The sequence below is a fragment of the Triturus cristatus genome, chromosome 4_2 (genome assembly GCF_964204655.1).
Source record: "Triturus cristatus chromosome 4_2, aTriCri1.1, whole genome shotgun sequence".
In the NCBI taxonomy this organism is placed as follows: domain Eukaryota; kingdom Metazoa; phylum Chordata; class Amphibia; order Caudata; family Salamandridae; genus Triturus; species Triturus cristatus.
The window spans coordinates 754,583,707-754,598,926 of NC_140586.1; the positions used below are offsets into that span (position 1 = coordinate 754,583,707).

General features: G+C 41.4%; 1 long non-coding RNA gene across 1 annotated transcript in view; it reads left to right on the forward strand.

The window, feature by feature from the left end:
• The window catches only part of LOC146835000 (uncharacterized), an 820,977-nt gene that overhangs the window by 396,843 nt on the left and 408,914 nt on the right, over positions 1 to 15,220 (forward strand). The gene's annotated exons all lie outside the window — the stretch shown is intronic.

The window sequence follows — 15,220 nt, forward strand, 5'->3', positions numbered from 1 at the left end:
GTCAAAGTGGAGGACCATAGTATTTAATAAACTTGATTGATTTTCCCAATGCTTTACCACAGGCAGATCTCTGCCCTGTTGACAGAGATCTCCATCTACATCTGAGTACTAGTAGTAAAATTGCATTCATGAATTTAGTCATAGATTTCTCTACCGCCTGACTTGAGGGAGTAGTGATTTGTATGTCTACACTTAATAGTAAATCTATACTAAGAAGAAGTAAATAGCAAAACGGGTAGACTCCCATAAAGGTGCAATAGTGGATTTACATGTGAGCAACTGTAAGTGTATACATTTAACGTGGATCAGGCCAATTATCTCTGTTATGCCCTTGTGCTTGCAGAATAATTTGTGAAAGTGCCTTCAGTTTGAATCCTAAATACTTGTAACTCATCCAAGGGGGTGCTGCAGGTTGTTATTAGGATACATGCAATTTTCTTGAGAAATACATTCCTAGAATACTGTTGGACTTTCCCCTTTCTACAGGGTCATCCCCAAACTTTTAGCTTCACCCTCCTATTCTCGGAACCCATTTTTGTTGGCTTTTAGGGCTCTGCGCACTGTACCACTGCTAACCAGTGCTAAAGTGCTTGTGCTCGCTCCTCTAAACATGGTAGAATTGCCTTACACCCAATTGGTCTATTTAATTTACTTTTAAGACCCTAGTGGTACTGCCTTTACCCAGGGCCTGTAAATTTAATGCTATTAGTGGGCCCGCAGCTCTGATTGTGCCACCCTCTTACGTAGCCCTTAAATATGTCTCAGGCCTGCCACTGTGTGGGCAGTTTTAAACTGCGATTTCGACATAGCAAAATGAACCTTTTGCCATGCCAAAACCTTCGTTTTTGATACACATTAGCCAATCCTAGGATAGGCCCTATGCAGCCCATAGGGCAGGGTACAATGTATTAGAAAGTAGGACATGTATTTTTAAGTTTCACAAGTCCTGGTAGTGAAAAACTCCTGAATTCAATTTTCACTGCTTTAAGGCCTACTTCTCCCATAGGATAACATTGGAGTTGCTTATTGCATTTAATAAGCTGTAACTTCCTATTGGAAGTAGGTAGACAGATCGAGTTTGGTGTCTAAAAAATTGTAATTAAAAGCTCTCCTTAATGCTAAAGTTGGATTTTGAATAACAATTCCGAAAAAGACGCTTTTAGAAAACTGCCATTTCCTTGTCATAAACTTCTGATGCCTGCAGCTTGATCATGGTTCACATGAGTAGATGTAGCTGACAGTTGGTCTTTGTGTATTGCTCCCAGACAGTGAGACAAAGGGAAGATAGGTGTTGGCAGGATGGGCCACTCTAAGTTAACGAGGGTGAAGAGCTGTCACCTACCGCACTTGCGCATCACAAAGGCTCTGCCTGAGCACTCTCACAAAAGGGTTTGATACCAATCTATTGTGACCCCCAACGACCGGGCACCAGGACAGGGAGGAAGGGGGTGCCTAACAACTCAAGGGGGTGAAAACCTCTGGAAGCTTCCTCCACTTCAAAATGGGCACCTGGTATAAATGATGGACCTCAGATCCCAGCTCTTCAGTACACTTCTAGCATGTGTGCTCTGCCAGAAAGAAGGACTGCTGTGCTTCTGAAAGGATTGCCACTCCGCTGGACTGCTTCTCTGAAGAACTGCTGCACTGCTGTTCTGAACTGTTGACCTGCTGCTCTCTTGCCTGGGTGAGAAGAACTGGACCTGCATCTCGGAACTCAGGATCCCAGAGTGACTCCAAACGTCTAGTTGGCTGGCCTCTTGATTAGAAGTCTCAGGGACATAACCTGCTTCCAACAACCTTGAACTCAGGACCGGGACTTTGTCATCTGTGAGTCCTCCCTTCCCAAGTGGTGGCACTCCAGTCCTGGAGCCTTGAAAGTGGGACTAAAAGTGCTCTGCCAGCCCATCTGAAGATCCAGCAGAACCAATGCATCACCTGTGGCATGGCCTATGTCCAGCAGAACTGGTGCACCGCCCTTTCTGCTCAATGCATCGCCCTCAGAACCGATACATTGAAACTGCTGCGCGGACTTACCCAATGCAAGGACTTGACATTGCCTATTGCAGCCCATTGGAGTCATTGAATCTTCCTGCAAGGACATTGCCTTGTCCAACGCAGACCATCTGAACCACAGCTGTGCGGCGCATCTCCTTGCCCAGACTTCACATCGCCTCTGCTGCTTGAACCATTAACACAGGACTACGTGTTTCTTTGCAACCAAGATTAAGGTACTGTGTTCAGTGAGCTTAAGATGGTTCCTACAGCTGGCCCGCTCTCCACTGTGGTTGGCCTGAACATGTGACTTTGTACCGGTCTGGCACAACCAGATAACCAAGATTGCCACTCTGTGCTTGTTGGTGCTATTTCCCCTTGAATCTTTAAATATTCCATAGCTCCAGTTCTACTGTTTGGATTTTTGCTTTTTGGGGAATAATCTATTAAAAATTTACTGTACGTTTCTAAATTGGTGTGGGATTTTGATTGTGTGTTTTTTAACTTTATTACTGCCTGATGTGCTGCATAAATATAATACTTCACACCTTGCCAGTAAGTTAGTGCCAATCTACCAGAGGTTTGAGCACAGGTTAATTTGTGGTGTGCTTGTGTTTTTACCCTGACAATGATTGTGATTTCTACTTAAGTAGGGTTTCAGCCCCCCCACAACAAGTAACCCAATTTCTTACAAAGACCAATGTATATATTCCTTCTACATACCTAGCTGTGGAGTTGGGAATAGTAAATCCGTACTTACTTCAAAGCACTTACCTTCTTGATATCCTGGTCCTTCGTACTCCGGCCATGATACCCTGGCAGCAGAAAGTCTCTGTAGTCGATATTTCAAAATACAATTTCTTTTTTCGTTTTAAATCTGTTTTTATTGATTTTTAATTTTTTCAGTGTTGTAATATCACACTGTGCACAATAATTTTACATACATTATAAGGTGAAGTACATTAAAACTATTTTAGTGTACACAGTAGTTGAGATATCCTCGAACATAGGAACATGAGAATACAAGAACACAACAACATCTTCAAATGACCTGCCTGGAGGAAGAGTGTTACTCGTATTGGGCGTTTAGGGTGAGTTTCTTAGTTTTGTTGTTGTACTCATATGATATGTAATCTTACCAACACCATCTCCTCAGTGTGACGCGTGTCGCTGGGGGCGAGTTTTGGCTGTTTCTGGTCTAGACGCAACCTGCACGATCCTGCCGGTGCTTTCTCCGTGTATGTGTATATTAACAGATTGTCCTTTTGAGAAAAAGATGAAAAAAGGGGAAATAAAGGATGAACAAGAACTGCTGATGTGTAAAAAGTTATCTGTAATAAGTTAACAAGTGTTGTCGCTGAGCTATCCCAGCCGTGTGTTACAGACCATATAAGGGTACATGTACGGTATGTACTGCATGATTTGTTCTAGACTATGTCCGTGAGAGGTATATCACCCAGTGCTATTGGTTGTTCCATTTTATCTAAACTTTTTAATTGAAAAGAAAAATGGCATCTACCATTTGGTTGAAGCCAGTTTGTCTAATGTCTTTGTTTTTTAAACCACATTATTTTTCATGATATTTTAAGGTCTATTTGCCCTTCCCTTCCCTTCCTCATCCATTCCCTTCCCCTTTCTCCTCTCCTTCACTTTCCTATCTGTTCCCCTTATCTGCCCCTTCTCCTTTCAATCCCTCCTCCTCTCCCCCTTCCTCTTCTCTCTCCCCTTCCTCTTCCCATTTCCTTCCGATGACTTATCAATTGGTAACAATTCACTATTATAAAAAATTTGACTTCTTTTTCCATTGCATGTTCCTTCTGCCTCGCTCTTTCTCTTTCCTCGCTTCTCCATGGTTTTTTTTAGGAGGTAGGGAGCTGGAAGGGGCACCCCCAACCCATAATTTCCCAATTTTTTCAAAATGTGTTTATAATTCAATCTCACTCATTCTTCCCTTACCCCTTCCTTTACCTGCCTCCCTCTACCTTTGACTCCTTTCTTCATTTTTTCTGCTTTATTATTTAAAATGATATTCCAGAATCTGCTTTTGCTATTTTTCGCTATTTTTGCAGTAAATATTTTTAACAGTTTTTCTTAGTTTTCTATTTTTTTCTACCAAACTCTATTTTTGAAAAAAAGACTTTTCCATTAAATTGATTTTGCATTATTTTGTTTTTTAATTAGTTGTTTTTCAATGGATTTACATAGATTTATTGATGGGGTGGAATCGAATGTTGTTGGCTGTGGTCACTGACTACCATCAATTCCTATCTCTCTTGTGAAATAATGTTATTGATACACAGACCCATGTAAATTTGGGTGTAAATCACAAAATTATTTGTAAAGTGGTGTGGTTTTCGTGGTACTTTGTAAGTGGAAGGTTCCATTAAGCATAACAATTTTAATCTTCTGGAGCAACATGAGCTTTATATTTATATTGATTGGGGTGAAAGTATATGTTGACAGTCATGGCAAGAGATCATATTAATAGGATGCTCACAGGTTTTGAGGCGACAGGTATCAAATAGAAGTTAGAGGGTTAGGAAGTTGGAGGATCTGGCACCCGGGTCTTGGATGGTGGTGGAGCAGGGCTTTGAATGCACTGATTAAAACCCATTTAAAGATGGTGGACTTCTAATTTCTAATGCAAAGTATCGACGAAGAATGATCCCAATTCAATATGACATCCTCCATGAGGGGTCTGACCTTCCTATCCTGGATCAGGAATGCCAGTGATAGTGTAAAAGGCCAGGCATAGAGAAGCACACTCTCTAGCAAAATCGAAAATATGTGGATTTTTTATACTTCCGTGCAGTTCGTCACCCTGGTCTCTTTGCTCGTGTTTCTAGTTTCCTTCGGGTTACAACATGGCTAGGATGCATCCTTGTTGCTACTTATTCTTTATTACAGTTACCAGTTGTGTCCAGTGGGACTAGTTATTTTCACTTCCCCAAGGCCCCCAGGCCTTGTAGGAGGTGAGTAATATTCACAAACCTTTTCTGTGATTATTAATATTGTTTTTTTATTCATGAACTGTATTAACTTTGTTTTACTGCCTACTGAACTCTTTCCTAGTTCCCATGTGGTCCTGTTGTTTTCCCAATTTTCTCCTTGTTTTGGTCTTCTGCTTCCCCACGTCCATCTCTTTCCCGATGCATTATACATATTCGGTCCTGGGGGGTGGGGGTATGGCTTGGCTGCTGGGAAATGGGGATATGCGTAGTGTTCTCTTCTCATATTCCCGGTTCATGACAAGAACTGTAAAAAATGTATCTTTTTAAAGCTTTCTGAATTTCACTGCATAATAGAAGGAACAAAGAGTGTCCCTGATTTCCTCTACCACTTAGAATGCTTTATCATCATAAGAGTTTTTCTTGTATCACCGCTTGCAGTAGAGTTTAATTAGTTGACGGGCATGCATACTCTAGACCCCAGCATGGGATATGCCTGCTAGATTAGGTCACCCAGAGCTGGAGTTTATGAGAGTAAACTACTTTATGCAGGATTGTCATTGCCTTGAATAATATTCACTCCTTAACTAGTAGCCAATGCAGAGAACTAAGGGCCGCATTAGGATGGCAGTGGGACCACCACTGTCACCCCGTTGGTGGTGGTCCTACTCCCATCTGTGACTGCGTTACCACCCGCCTCATTATGATGGTGAGCTGTTCTTTGGCGGACGGAGAGGCTGACTGCCACGAATCCGATGGGCTCAAGGAGCCGGTTGGTCCGTCGGAGGTGCAGTAATACCTACAATGGAGGCAATGCCAGGCACCGCCGTAGGTATTACAATGTTTCTTTCCGCAGGCCCCTTCATGGCAGTGAACCCGCAATGAAAAGGCTTGTTGAAATGGACGGTGGAGTCCCGTAGTGGGCTCCCCGTTACCCCTGGGCCTCAGATTTGGGTTTTCGGGGGCACCATAGCATCTCCCTGCACCATGTGGCAGCCCGCAACACCCGCCACAATACAGAATATAGACATTGTGACTGCTGTGGTAGCAGTCGCATCCTAATTCGCCAGGTGGGACCGCCAACTTGTAGTCGGGTGGTCCCATTTCCGAATGGATGGCGGTTCCGATGTAAAACAGACTGTGATCCTAATGAAGCCCTAAGTGTGGAAGAAATACTCTGTCTCCTTTTGCAGGCAGTAATGAGCCATGCAGTGGTATTTTGCACTAACTGAAGCCTGTGTAAACATTTGACTAGAGTTTCCAGATGAAGTGTGTTCCTGTAGTCTAGCTTTGATTGTATTTGAGTATTTATCAGAGAGCTATACCATTTAGAATTGGTAAATGGATGAACATTTTTTTGAGTTTCTTTTGGCAGATGCAGGAGCTACCAACTTTCAGTACTTGAATCTTTATGACAGAGTAGCCTCCAGTTGGATGCTAAGTTTTTACACAGAGTTAGCAGGTGCTGACCCTGAGCCTATAACCTGGGGCCATGCTACCTCAGGATATCTGAACACTTGGTAGTTTCCAATCATTTCTATTTTAATGGGATTTAACTTCAAAATATTTTTTGCCCATTCACTACCGGCACTTTGGAAAATGTTTGTCAGCTAGATTTCTGTTAACCTCCATCTGAGTTTTTTTTAGAGAGGCCAAACACCAACTCTGTATCATAAGCTCACACATAAAGCTTGTAGTGCATGAAAGATTTTAGTAACAGGCAGAGTATATATGTGAACGAGAAAATGTGATTTAATTGAACCCTGTGGAACCCCAACAGCCACCAACTGTTTAAGACTGAGAGGTAGAAAGGGGATCACTGACAGAATATCAGAAACAAAAATATTATGTGGATAGATCATGTCAAAAATATTGAGGACCAAAATATCCATAAGGTAAGTGCAAATAGGTAAGTATAGATTTACTATTCTCAACCCCACATCTATGTACCTTGAAGATATATATTGTCAAGGTACATATATGTGAAGTTATATATAGTAAAACTGTGCCTACCCATAGAAACTTACCTCCTCTATATTTTTGTCCTTTATATTCTTGACACAATATTTGGTCCACACAAATTACCTTTGTACATGTTCTAGTAGCACAGTTTTGCACCTCAGATAAATTGTGCTGTGTAAATTTTTCCTGTGTACTGTTTATTTAGGTTGCATACGTGTGTACATTTTTTAAACTTTTGCACAAAATGTGATACCAAATGTGCAGTCTAACTACACTTGATGAATTACCACCATTGCTATGATTAAGAGTGGGCCTTTAACCGGTGATCACTGTGAAAATCCCTATTTGCTTAGAAATTGGACTTTTGAGTTGTGCCGCAGTTACTGCAACCACCATAATTTTCCATAGGAAACGTTTGCAGGTCAAACCCGGTCTAATTTACTGGGCAATAAATGTAGAGTCAAATGTGAGACATGGAATTCGGTGCGGAAGCACGACTTCTTCATGTAATATCTAATTTTCTTAAGAAAAACTCTGAATCAGAAGCGTTTACAAAACATGGTAAATACTGCACCCAGGATACCAAGGTGGTAGATGCTTCACCCCATTCAATTCCACTAATAATCAGGGTCTTAGAGCCTTACTAGATGTCCTTCGCATTGCAGAGCTCATTTGCACTTTTCCATGATGTGACCTGATCTCTTTGAAAGGCACAGACAATACCAAGGCGAAGAATCCATTGATGATATGAAAGTATAAACAGGTTCAATTTTAAGATGTAAAGGAACTGAGCATCTCATTAAGAAAAATGATGGCAATATACAGTTTCAAGGCTATCATATTGATGCATACAGCGAGTCTGCCTCATTTGCACGCCAACAACCCTAGCTGGACACTGGAAGCATGCATTTCACTAGCTTAAACAATGTCTAAGGCATGCAGGAATGTACATCTACTCGGTTAAATCTAAAAATCCACACAAGCTAGTGTCATTCCCATTCCCAATTAGCAAATAATCGACTATGCTTTTGTTCCTTATCAGCTTCATACATCATTGTCGAAAGTTACTGAAATCTGCTTGAACCGTACTAGTCGCACAATCTTCCAGATGCTCAAGAATGCCCTTCTGGAATGCAACCGGTGGAAGAATCCACGTGCTCTTCCTCTATAATCCTGGGAAGTATGTAACATCTCTGCAAGCTAAATGTTGAAGCACCAAAACTGAGCTGCCCACCTCTGTATGGGCCACACCTTGCTCATGCCTGCTGCACGGTTCTTGCACCTTGCTTCAGTTTGGCCTAAAGTAGTCAGAATTCCAGAGATAACATCGACACTCCATTACTTTGGGAAGAAGTGCTGCACGTGAAGAACACCCTCGTAATTGTGGCCAACGCTGTTGAGAGTGCCAACTAAGAGGGAGCACCACAATTAGATAGGAGGAAAAAGCCACAATTACAGACAAACAGGGCACCTCTCTTTTTTCATTGTAGACACATAAAAAGTATTATTAACAGGCTCATTTTAGGATTTACACTTATTCACTCAAACCTAGCACCCACCCTAGATCGGAATTAAACTTCATTGAATCACATGGCAAGGCAGTACTGGAATATCCCTATAAGTCTTCCTGGTCGAGCTTTCTTCCATGTGTATCATTGACTAGACCCATCACCTTCTAATGGTTTTGCTAAAACATGACATTGCCAATCTGCTCAATAGTTCCACAAATGTGGCAGCTTCTCAATGTCTCTGTGTGTCTTCAAGCAAGAACCCCCTGTTACGCCACCTTCTGAACATCTTGTAGGCCAATCTCCAACCGCACTATAGTGTTTAGTACTGGATGATTTTAAGTGACTAGTAGTATCTGGCATTAATCTGTTTTCAGTATCAGAGGGCCATGAGGTATAATATTTTGAATGAAGAACTACTGAGGAATAGGACTTTCGCATGGATCTGGGAGTTTTCTAGCATGACGCCTCCTCGAAGCCCTATCCCAAGTTGCAGCTAGACAGGGTTTTCAGACAATTCGACCCTTACCAGCTGTAGACTATAAACATTAAGGACAGATTCTAAAGTATGATCATCTGACCAGTGACATCAAATTTATCAAACAGAAGAAAGGCCAGACTTATAATCCAGACTTCAAATACATCATCTTTTTTTTTATACATAGGCAGCAGCTGGTTGGAATAGTGGCTGGTCGCATTTTCTGGAAAAATGAATGTTTCATAATAAATAAGAGTAGATCTTTAAATACCTAATCAAAATAGGTTTCTCAGTTTGAGGATTGAAACCCGAATTGGATATGGCCAAATAGAAGTAAGGTTTAGGGATTTGAGACACATTTTTAATGATCTATTCTTTCTTTATAGATATATTATATCATGTGGGAAATACATTGGCATGGGCTGTCATTCTTTATCTGCAAATCATCAATCATTTTCATGTGAGGAATAACAACTATGTAGATAGTGTTTACTGCATTGATGTGTTTGTTCTGTCTGGCTGTCGCAAGGATGATGATGACTTGTCCACAACGGAAGTCTACTTTTAATTGAACCTGGAAAGCTTTCTAAAAACAAGACAACAACTAAAATCCATGATTCGATATGATCACAGAAGACAATCTTTGCTATCAAAATACATTATTTACAAATCCTTTGAGTAACTGGAATACTCTAGGGAAAAATCTTGTAAAGTTCTAAATGAAACATATTGGTTAACACATCTATCACTGTAACAGTGAATACATCAGATGAAAATAGGTCTGTTACAAAATCCTCTGAAAAAGTGTGCAGTGTTCTCAAAGGTATCCGAAGTAGAGAAAGCAATGTGGAGGCTTGATGATCAGCTTTAAACTAGTCACAATATTCAGAGCTGCCAACATTTTTCCCACCTGTTTTCATTCCTTTCCAGCATTCATATCTGTTCTTCTACTACAGTTTTTTAACATGTCTGGATACATGAATAGTGGCTGATGGAAACCCCAAAGCAACAATAATTGCTGTTGTGATATATCAGCAATACAGAGTCCATCTAGGTGAATCAGTAATCTGTCATGCTCGCTCAGAGAAGATTCATCTTTCAAAAAACTGCAAACAGTTTCCCTGGATGTAATATTGGGGTTTATTATTGTACTTACCATCTGACTTATGATCACTTAAGAACAAAGCAGATACTTTGTAATTGTAATGTCCAGGCTTAAACTGAAATTTAAAACCAATTCCTGTAAACAATTCCTGTGAAAACGTTCAACGTTTTTGTCTTGATTATTATACCTGACTGCTTAAAAAAAAACGAAGGTTCTTATGGTCTGAAATTACGATAATAGGTGACTGAGCACCCTGTGGTAAATATCTTCAGGTAACAAGGACATCCCTTTCAGCTAAGAGCTTTTTTAAAATAAGTTATATAGTCAATTTCAGAGGTTGTCAACTTTCAAGCATGGAAGATAATGCATTGCAGTGCTGTGTTTGAGAGAGCACGGCTTTTAACACACTACACTATATTGTAACCTCATATTCAGATAACATATCAGTTATGTGATTGAAAACATTATTTAAGGGTCGTTAGCATTTGTGGAGACTATTTATTAGGCACCCCTTTTCTTTCCTAAGTAAATGTATTCAAATATTACATTTGAGAGGACTAACCCCGGTAGAGCAGTCTTCATTGTCTAGTGTTAATAGCCCATCTACAAAAGATGGGATCTTTACAGGATCAATTTCTACATTTTGAGCTGAAAGGACATCCTAAAAGTGATACACTGTTCTAATTAAATGAGGTAGCAACTCTGTCACATGTTGAATGAGTCGAGACAGTTCAGTAAAATAAGTCAAGTTACAATCTAGAGTGATTCCCATATAAACGCCAATAGTGTTGCAAAAATATTGTTGATGTCTGAAAGGCCAGAGAAGCACAATATTACAGACAGAGCAAAATCAGATATTCATAATGCCGGCTGTGGGTTTTTAAAGTTGGTTTCCTTCTTCTGATTCTTAGTTTAAGTTTAGATCACTTTATATCGTATTTAACCAAGAAACTACTGAATCAGTAGTAAAATATCTGTTTTAATAATGATATTCGTTGTTCGCAGGGTTGTATCTCTGTGGTATTGTTCTTGGAAACAAAAAAAACCGGTGCCCCAGATGGAGAAATGTAAAGCTGACTAAACCCTCTCTCTAAATTCTCTTTAAAATACTTTTTGAAAATATAATTTTCCTTTTCAAAAGAAATCTATATTTTCTGTGCATGATTATTGTGTTGGGTTTAAGGTCTGTTTTGCAGTAATAAAATCTGTACGGAAGACATTTATCAGTTTACAGTCATCTGCATATTTATGCTGTTCTCCTGGATTTAAGTCTGATTTGCAAGTATGCTTTCTTCCAATGTCATCATCATAGGGCACTGATGGATAACAGCAGATTTTTGATAGCAGTGAAAAAGAATTTGTATTTTCCCAATCTGTCTCAAGGTCAAAGTTATGACTTACAAGCAATGACTTTCACATTTCTAATGGAAATCGGGCATGACAATTATACTAAATTATATGGGCTCTCCGTCAAGACCGCCACAGGTAATCTGAATTTGTTTGTTTGGTTGCAGTGTGTAAACAAAACAGGAACTAGATCTGATCCATGAACAGATTGAATTGAGTCCCCTTGATATTTCTTTAGTCAAAGTACCAATGGCTTACTGTTAAATTTGACATCTATAACAATACTTATAGCTCCATAATTAATAAAAGTATCTCTCTGACATATTGTCTTTCACCTGTCATATTATTTCGAACAAAATAGAAGTGTAGGTCAGGCACTGTATTGATAGGATTGCAGGCCGTACGAAGAAGGGCACGTAAGTGGGCGACGACTTGGTGGTACAAAGCAATGTCATTTCCAATTCAACCCCTTGCTACTTACCGATGACCAAACACACCTCAGCAAGTGAAATGTGTGGTCTAAAGAAAGAAGGTATTCAACATAGGAGACTTGTCAATGGCAGAAATATATCAGTACAAGAAAAGGTTAGTCAGCACCAAGCAATATATTTGTATAAAATATAAAGGCTACTCCACATCCCCCATCTTCTTTGGGAGTTTTGGTTTCTTGATGATACTGGAGACACCTCAATATATTCTAGAAATCTCCAATGCGAATACGAGCGGTATGCTAGGATGCAAGACATGAGAAAACTAAAAAAAACATTGACTAGGACACGAAATTTGATGAGGAGAGGCAAATGCCATGTACAGAATGCAATGGAAGAAAGCCACAGAGCTGCAGGAATCTGAAGGCTAGCTGCAGACTGCAATACATCAGAACAAACCTGCACACTATAAAGTGATACACGGCATTGAGCAATGAACTCTTCAGCATCATTCAGGAATTCACCCAACCCCCAAGCGAAGCCTCAGACGTCACACCCTCCCAGGACCTCTACAACAAACTACTTCCATCTCAAGATCATGTCCCTCTATGACAACTTCAACGTACAGATACCTGACGCTGTAACCACACCCACCCCCAGCAATGCCAGCCAACCTACCTTCTCTGCCTGGACCCCAGTCACCAACGAAGACACCGCCACGACCATGAATAACGTTCACCGAGGAGCCCCCACGGACCCCTGCCCGCTGCACATCTTCCACAGAGCCGCTGCCGTCATAGCACTCGAGCTACGATGCACCATCAGCGCCACCTTCCAGTCATGCACATTTCTCAACAACTGGAAATGCGCTGAAGTCAAGCCCCTCCTCAAGAAGCCCTCTGCAGACCCTACTGACCTAAAAAACTACAGACCCATCCCTCTCCTCCCCTTCACGGCTAAAGTCACAGAGAAGATCGTCATACTCTACTCCTCCCTCACCATGAGACAGATTAATGCCGTCTCCTCCTCGTGCTACGATACCCTCCGCATCCTTCGCAAGACCTTCAAGTGGATCCCTGCCGAATCCAGAAAGACCTTCACCCACACACTCATAACTAGCAGACCGGACTACAGAAATGCCCTCTACGCCGGAATCAACAAATCCCTGCTCCGGAAACACCAGACCATCCTGAACACCACTGCTAGGCTCGTCCTCGGCATCCCACAACATGAACACATCACCCAGCACCTACGACACCTCCACTGGCTCCCCATTGAGAATAGAATAACCTTCAAGCTACTCACTCACGCCTACAAATCCCTCCACAACACCAGACCCCAGTACCTCAACGAAAGAGTCTCCTTCCATGCACCCAAGAGAAACCTCCGCTCCGCCAACCTCGCCCTCGCTGAAACCCCACACATATGCAGAGCCAGAACGGGTGGAAGAACCTACACCTACATCGCAGCAAATACCTGGAACGAACTCCCGCTCAACATCAGATGTTCCCCCACTCTGCACACCTTCAGGAAGAGCCTCAAGACCTGGCTCTTCGGCTAAAATGGAGCTGCAGGGCCTCTGCCTCCCTCCCCCAGCACCTTGAGAGCCTCACAAGTGAGTAGCGCACTTCACAAATCACTGATTGATTGAGCAATAATTTCAGGCTCTACCTATGCTTACTCAGGAATTGTTGTCCTGAATAGCCCCTATTAACAAATTCAGCACAGAGGAATTCTTGTGTGGAAATCTATCCCCCTAAAATTATAAAATGCCCTGGATTTCCCCATCCAGTTTTCCAGGGTGCTGGAACACTCAGCGTGATTCTACCAGCTGCATTGGGATTGACTGCAGTGCAGCACAGCCGCAGTTCCTAGACCACACCCCTGCCACACCGTCTACCAAGGCCTATCTGACAATGTCCTCCCCATCCTTTTCCCACCCTCCCCCTTGCTTACACCAGCCACCACAGAAGATGTTTACCACGTGATCGGAGCAGGTGGTAGATATCTGTATTGAACACCATCAAATTTACATTTGTGCGGAATTTCAGCATCAGCACAGGTGTCTCCATTTTCTGTGGTGTAACTTATAATAGGCGGATATTAGTGCAGAACTGACGAACAGTAAAGGAAATTCCTGCCACTCAGAACTTCATTTCTACACATAAATCTGTCTAACTTGTAATCAGGGCCTTAGTATTTTATAAGGAGAGCCTTGACTAGGTGCCATATGGTATGAGTGAAATTCATTCTTTGAAGGAGGATCTCTTTCTGTTCGTCATTGTGCTGCCTCATGCCATGCCAAAATAATGCATTGGCCTAGAATATGGAGGCATCTCCCCTTTGACTGGGACTCTCCAACCTCAACATACATCAGTCCTGTACGAGGGAAACACCAACCAAGGAGCAAGTATGGCTTGGGGCCTGATTGTTTTCCTTGAAAAGTAGGCCCCTCATGACAGCCTAGGGACTTACCCTGTGCAATACTGGAGCATGGACAAAACACAGACTCTTCCAGGAGCTCAAACATCGAACCATGTCTTGATAAAAAAGAGATTCTAAGATAGCATCCATTTCATAGTCTGTTGCGTCTTCCATAAACACTGTAGGAGAGGGGCTGAGTGTGATACGAATAAAATGTTGGTGTTATTACAGAGACATAAATAACTGGGTGGATAAGCCAAGGACTAGACATATCCTTATTTAGGAGGCTGTCAGGGTTCAGTGATTTGCTATTAAGTATGTTTAGTCTATACATTTATATCTTTAATTACTGTTTCGTTTGTTAAAAACATCAATACAATACATTTTGATTCCCTTTAACCTTTTCTCTTCCTTCTTCTCTCTGAACCATCCACAACCTTTCTGCCCAGAATGAACTCCCACACATCCTTTTTAAACTTACCCTTTCTTTTTATCAAATTTAGCCAAGTAACGTGGATGGGTTTACTACTCCCAATAACAACTCACGACTTCTTTTTTGTAATGCACTTCTATTCTATCTCTATTAAAAACCCTGGTAAACGCATGAGAACTCAAGAGCACAAACTTAACAAATGTACTAATCCTCAAGGAAAAAAGGAAGCACATATTACTAATCAACTAACTATTTAACTCTAATCTTGGGTTCCGGAGTAGCTTGCTACTACTCACCGCGAAGCCCTTCAACGCTTTGTATGGGGTAGTAAGTGCTATATAAATACAATTTACAATTAAATTCTTCTGGTAACAACAGTCCTGATTCCTGCACGATCCAGATGTTTATCTGTATCTCAGATATTTTTATGCATCTCACATCTCACATTCGTATAAGCTCACTTTTCTGCGCTCCACCTAAAAGTTTGTTTAAATAATGTTCCTCTCAGTTCCGTAGTGTTCAGCGGGACTCTGGCATTCTATGAGTGACCAAGGGAGTTGCTCTGAACCCCTCAACTCACTGCCCTTTCTGGGGG